The following is a 6,789-nucleotide window of genomic DNA, read 5'->3' on the forward strand; positions in this document are numbered from 1 at the left end:
GTGTAAGCGGTGAAAGTCCAAAAACATGTGCAGGAAATATGCTATATGTATAGACCACAATGGGTATTGATAAGAATAAAGATGGAACGCGCCCTCTCCTACGCGTTTCGTAATCGATACTTCTTCAGGGAATAACGGAGGGGGTGTAAGGGGCGGTTCTTATACACATGAACCTCATCTGATTGGCCACAATAAATTGACAGATAATCCCCACCTGGGGAGCCAATATTGCACATCAAATCAGGGTCTATGCACAGCACAACATTAAATAAAATACACATCATTTAATTTTAATACACATTTTGTAGTAAATCAAAACTTCTAAAAAATAAAGAGACAAAAGTTAGTAACATATTAAAAACAATACAAATATGAATACTATCGCTATCTCAGATTTAATGTTATGTGAATGAATATAATGGTTTAAAAGACAAAAGGGACTGGTTTTTAACACACAAATAGTGACTTTTGAGAGAAAGGAAAAGCCAGTAAAAAATAACATTAAATCTGAGATAGCGATAGTATTCATATTTGTATTGTTTTTAATATGTTACTAACTTTTGTCTCTTTATTTTTTAGAAGTTTTGATTTACTACAAAATGTGTATTAAAATTAAATGATGTGTATTTTATTTAATGTTGTGCTGTGCATAGACCCTGATTTGATGTGCAATATTGGCTCCCCAGGTGGGGATTATCTGTCAATTTATTGTGGCCAATCAGATGAGGTTCATGTGTATAAGAACCGCCCCTTACACCCCCTCCGTTATTCCCTGAAGAAGTATCGATTACGAAACGCGTAGGAGAGGGCGCGTTCCATCTTTATTCTTATCAATACCCATTGTGGTCTATACATATAGCATATTTCCTGTACATGTTTTTGGACTTTCACCGCTTACACCATCCGCGAGCAGGCGGGAGCGATACAAGGACGCCGTCTGATGACGTCAGGACGACTGCGGCTCAACCCGGAACGGCCTGTGTGAACACAGCGCTTGTTGCAATCACAGCTGACGGGAGATCCCTCACAGAGGTTTGAACTTCCCGCCGAGTGACCCGCTGGAGACCAGAGACTCACACTGTGGGGTGAATTCCTAATGAGGTACGCACCCCTTGCTGGGACGGTTACTGAAGACAAGAGGACCATCCAGAGAGACAGTGAGCCTACACGGAGCAGTTTCCTAGAGTGGTAACATGTCCAAAACATGTCCTGTTGTTATATGCTTTATCCTGATGTACGTGCAATAATCACCTTTTTTATTCTATAAATATTCTTTAAATACTACACCATGAGGTTTTTTTGCGCTGTTTTTTTCTTTTTTCTGTATTAGTTGGACAGCTGAGCCATCCCCCAGAAACGGCAGCATAAAACCTCCCTATTAAGGTTGTATATTAATTTGTTCACAATATCACTTAACATTTATATACCACTAATGAGCGCATTATATTGTTTTATTCACTTTGTCTTTGCTTGCTCACTTTTGCTGCACATAATTGGTTTATTTGTGTTTTTTATTTTACATTGTGTTTAATCCACATCACTGATATAATTAGTATTCACTATTTGTGGTTTAAATATTGCACTCTATCATCATGGCTTGGTCCCTATCAAGCTGTAGGGAGAAAAGGGCAGCTTTATTTGATTCTATGTTCAGAGATGAATCTAATGTTTTCGAGGACGATTTTGCAATTGACATTCCTGTTGAAGCCCATTTTAAAAAACTAGAACATTTACTACTAACTGAAACTAAACAATGGTTAGAACGCAACACCATACAGAGATATCTGGATTGCGGGAGAGTACCCCGCGGGTTGCGCTTCCAAAAGAATCCCACTTTTGGAAGAGAGAACAATCAGTTCATGAAAGAATGGGATAGGATTCAGGAGGAATGTTCAAGAGAATTGATGAGGCTGATTATCTATGAACGTAGTAGATCAATAGCTACCCTAGAAAAGGAAATTGGTAAAATGATCTCTATTTTGGAACCCTTAGTGTTAAACACTGACTGTTCCAAATTGGAATGCGACCTAAAAATGACACTAGAGTCTACAACGGAGGAAATTATGTTGAATAAACAAAAGAAATTTTATCGTGACAAACACGACTATGATAATGGTAGACAAAAGGACTGGAACAAATCTGAGAGAGAAAAGGGCTTTATTTCTAATAGTCAAAATCCCCATAAATTTCAAGGTGCATCGCACCAGAAGAAAAAAAGAGAGAATAGCCTTCATTTTGAAGGGGAAAGAGCCCATAAGGAACAACCTAGAGAAAACCGTAAACCACATAAAAACTATCAAAAAAAACCACAAGATAGACAATATAAAAGTTATAATAAAAGGAGAGACAGTTCAAATACTAAATCAGAGCATGTTAGTAAGGAAACATATAGTAAAGATACACACTATAGAGAAAAACAAAACTGGAGGGCCAATACGCCCCCTAGAAAAGACTCTGAAAAAGAATCTCCCAAAAAATCCCTTTTTCTGTAGGAACTCAAGTTAAGATACTTGGGCCCAAAAGAGAAAGGGAGCCTGACAAGAGAGAAAGAGAAAAGAATTTTAGAGACTCCCAGGTCACAGAAAAGACACCACTCACCAGAAGAGGTACAAGAGGAGGGTGTAAGACCAAAACAAAGAAGGGAATCGAACTAAACGAATCTTTTAAAGGTATTTTTAATTTATCCAAGGTCGAATTATCATTATGCCAAAAGTTGGTATTAAGTAAGGGTCTTAAATTCTCTCAATCAAGTGGTCCCAACGGGTTCCAGTTATTTTCAGACCTACATAGGTTCACTAGGAATCTGACACTGAAAAGGCATTTCCTCAAAAAAGAAGTAGGAATAGATCCAACTATTATTTCTGAGAATCCTGGCCCTGATGAAGAAGACCCTACTAACTTATGCCAACATAGCAATTTTAGAGCACCTTCCAAATTTTACCCAGCCCAAAGCAAAGGGAGTTTTATTGATTCGTTTTTTAATATAGTAAATAATGAGTTTACATCATTGGTAAAAAAATTTAAATCATCAGATATACCACATAACCTTAGCTATCAGGAACATTTAGCTTTGAAAGAGCTACAAGACAGAAAGGATCTGATAATAAGACAGGCTGATAAAGGTGGAGGTGTAGTGATCCAAGACCGTGTCAGCTATGAGTCTGAGGCGATGCGCATATTGAACGATCAGGTGTACTATGCCAGACTCAGCACAGATCCTACAAAACAATTTGTGCTAGAATTGCAGGTCCTTCTTGATGAAGCTGTTGCGTCCACAGTTTTGAACAAATCAGAGTATCAATTTCTAAATATTGCATTCCCCACTATACCAGTGTATTACCATCTTCCTAAGATACACAAGACATCAATCGATCCACCGGGTAGACCTATTATCTCCGGAATTGGTTCTTTAACATCGAATTTGTCACAGTACGTAGATTTTTTTCTTCAGAAATATGTGAAGGTACTCCCATCTTATATTAAAGATACCACTGCTGTTTTAAATCTGGTCAAAACAATAAAATGGCAGGATGGGTACAGATGGGCAACATTCGATGTTCAATCCCTTTATACATGTATTCCCCATGATAAAGGGATTGGGGCAATTAAGGAGACATTATCAAAAGATATAGATCTTCACCCTTCAAATTGTGAATTTATTATCGAAGCCATCAACTTTATTTTGTCACACAACTATTTTCTATTTATGAATCAGTTTTATTTACAAGTGTGTGGCACAGCCATGGGGACGCGTTTTGCCCCCAGTTATGCAAACATATACATGGGGGTATGGGAAGATAACTTTATATGGCATAATAACCCGTTTAGAGATAGGGTTATTGTATGGCAGAGATATATCGATGATGTCTTGTGTGTCTGGGAGGGTGATGATGACACGTTAGAACTCTTTAAGATCTATCTGAATGATAACAATCTGAATTTGAGATTTACATCTGAGACCAGTGTGAACCAGATAGATTTTCTAGACCTCAGTTTGGTATCTAGAGTTGGTGAAACAGTTAACACCAAAACATTCTTCAAAAAGGTGGACGCGAACAGCTTTTTATTGTCATCCAGTAATCATAAAAGATCATGGATTGACAATATACCCCTAAGTCAGTTCATGCGCTTGAAGCGGAATTGCAGCCTCCAAACTGACTTTGAAGCTCAATCTGCCGCTCTATTTGAAAGGTTCATTGAGCGTGGGTATAACAAGACTTTGCTACTCTGTTCTCTAGAGAAAGTTGAGAAAATGGAGAGGGATTCTTTACTAGTCCAGAAAAAACAAACAAAAACAGTAATAAATGAGGAGAAATTAAATGTACCCTTTATTACAGAATTTAGCTCTGTTAGTACTAGTATTCAGAAAATAATTAATAAAAATTGGAACATCTTATGTAATGACCCGATTCTAGGTCCCTCCCTCAACCAGAAACCTAGCTTTATTTACCGTCGGGCAAAAACTCTAAAACATTATCTGGCACCGAGCGACATTGGATCTCAAATACAAACACCTTTGGAGATTCCATGGATGCCCTGTAAACCCAACGGTAACTATTGCTGTGGTAAATGCAAAGCCTGCAAAATGTTAAATCAAAATAGAAAAACTTTTCAATCTAACACTACTAAAGAAAATTTTACTGTCAAAGACTGCATTTCCTGCAAGTCAACACATGTGGTATATCTTTTACAGTGTCCCTCTGGATACCAATACGTAGGGCGGACAAAAAGATTTTTAAGAGTCAGGATATTAGAACACGCTAGAAACATCAAAATAGGCTTTGAGCAACATAGCGTATCCAGGCATTTTAAACTTAAGCATAATTCAGACCCTTCCTATATGACGTATATAGGTATCCAAATTGTTCAGGCAGGGAGACGTGGTGGAGATAGAGATAAGAAATTGTCCAAGCAAGAAAGCTTGTGGATATACAAACTTCAAACTCTATCTCCACTAGGTCTTAATGAAGAGATTGATGTTTGGTCTCTTTTTTAATTCCTCCTTTTTACCTTTTAGTACTGATGTAACCCATATATATATATATATATATATATTCTTTAAATTTTTAAATAAATAATTTTTACTGGCTTTTCCTTTCTCTCAAAAGTCACTATTTGTGTGTTAAAAACCAGTCCCTTTTGTCTTTTAAACCATTATATTCATTCACATAACATTAAATCTGAGATAGCGATAGTATTCATATTTCTATTGTTTTTAATATGTTACTAACTTTTGTCTCTTTATTTTTTAGAAGTTTTGATTTACTACAAAATGTGTATTAAAATTAAATGATGTGTATTTTATTTAATGTTGTGCTGTGCATAGACGCTGATTTGATGTGCAATATTGGCTCCCCAGGTGGGGATTATCTGTCAATTTATTGTGGCCAATCAGATGAGGTTCATGTGTATAAGAACCGCCCCTTACACCCCCTCCGTTATTCCCTGAAGAAGTATCGATTACGAAACGCGTAGGAGAGGGCGCGTTCCATCTTTATTCTTATCAATACCCATTGTGGTCTATACATATAGCATATTTCCTGCACATGTTTTTGGACTTTCACCGCTTACACCATCCGCGAGCAGGCGGGAGCGATACAAGGACGCCGTCTGATGACGTCAGGACGACTGCGGCTCAACCCGGAACGGCCTGTGTGAACACAGCGCTTGTTGCAATTACAGCTGACGGGAGATCCCTCACAGAGGTTTGAACTTCCCGCCGAGTGACCCGCTGGAGACCAGAGACTCACACTGTGGGGTGAATTCCTAATGAGGTACGCACCCCTTGCTGGGACGGTTACTGAAGACAAGAGGACCATCCAGAGAGACAGTGAGCCTACATGGAGCAGTTTCCTAGAGTGGTAACATGTCCAAAACATGTCCTGTTGTTATATGCTTTATCCTGATGTACGTGCAATAATCACCTTTTTTATTCTATAAATATTCTTTAAATACTACACCATGAGGTTTTTTTGCGCTGTTTTTTTCTTTTTTCTGTATTAGTTGGACAGCTGAGCCATCCCCCAGAAACTGCAGCATAAAACCTCCCTATTAAGGTTGTATATTAATTTGTTCACAATATCACTTAACATTTATATACCACTAATGAGCGCATTATCTGTTTTATTCACTCTGCTACTAGTGTCTTAGTTCCATAGTATTTATTGCATTGGTTAGTTGTTACAGCAGTGCATTCCTTTCTTGCTTCTCCTGGAAGGTTAGTTTAAGGCTTGAGGCCCATCTAAGGCTACGTCCATAGAAGCACCGACAGTGCTCCTCCGCGCTGACGCTGAGGCGCGCCTGCTCAATCAGGAGCGATTATATGGACTTGCAGGTGGGTGTGGTGTTAGGGAGGGGGGGAGGAGGGTGTGGTGTTAGGGAGGGGGGGAGGAGAGTGTGGTGTTAGGGAGGGGGGGAGGAGGGTGTGGTGTTAGGGAGGGGTAGAGGGTGTGGTGTTAGGGAGGGGGGGAGGAGGGTGTGGTGTTAGGGAGGGGGGGAGGAGGGTGTGGTGTTAGGGAGGGGGGGAGGAGGGTGTGGTGTTAGGGAGGGGGGGATGAGGGTGTTGTGTTAGGCCTTGTCCATGGTTGCTGCTTGCTGGCGGAGGCGCACTGAGGCGCGCTCCCGCTCAGCACTGAGCCCCTACAGCCGCAATTAGAGCGGCTTTAGTAGGGGCTCACCTGCGCTTCCGCAAGCGCGCGGAAGCGTAGGTCTTACCAGAATTTTAAATTTGGTGTGTGGGAGGGAGGGGGGTGTGTGGGAGGGAGATGGGTGTGGTGGGAGGGAGGGGGT

The sequence above is a fragment of the Ascaphus truei genome, chromosome 11 (genome assembly GCF_040206685.1).
Source record: "Ascaphus truei isolate aAscTru1 chromosome 11, aAscTru1.hap1, whole genome shotgun sequence".
NCBI lineage: Eukaryota > Metazoa > Chordata > Amphibia > Anura > Ascaphidae > Ascaphus > Ascaphus truei.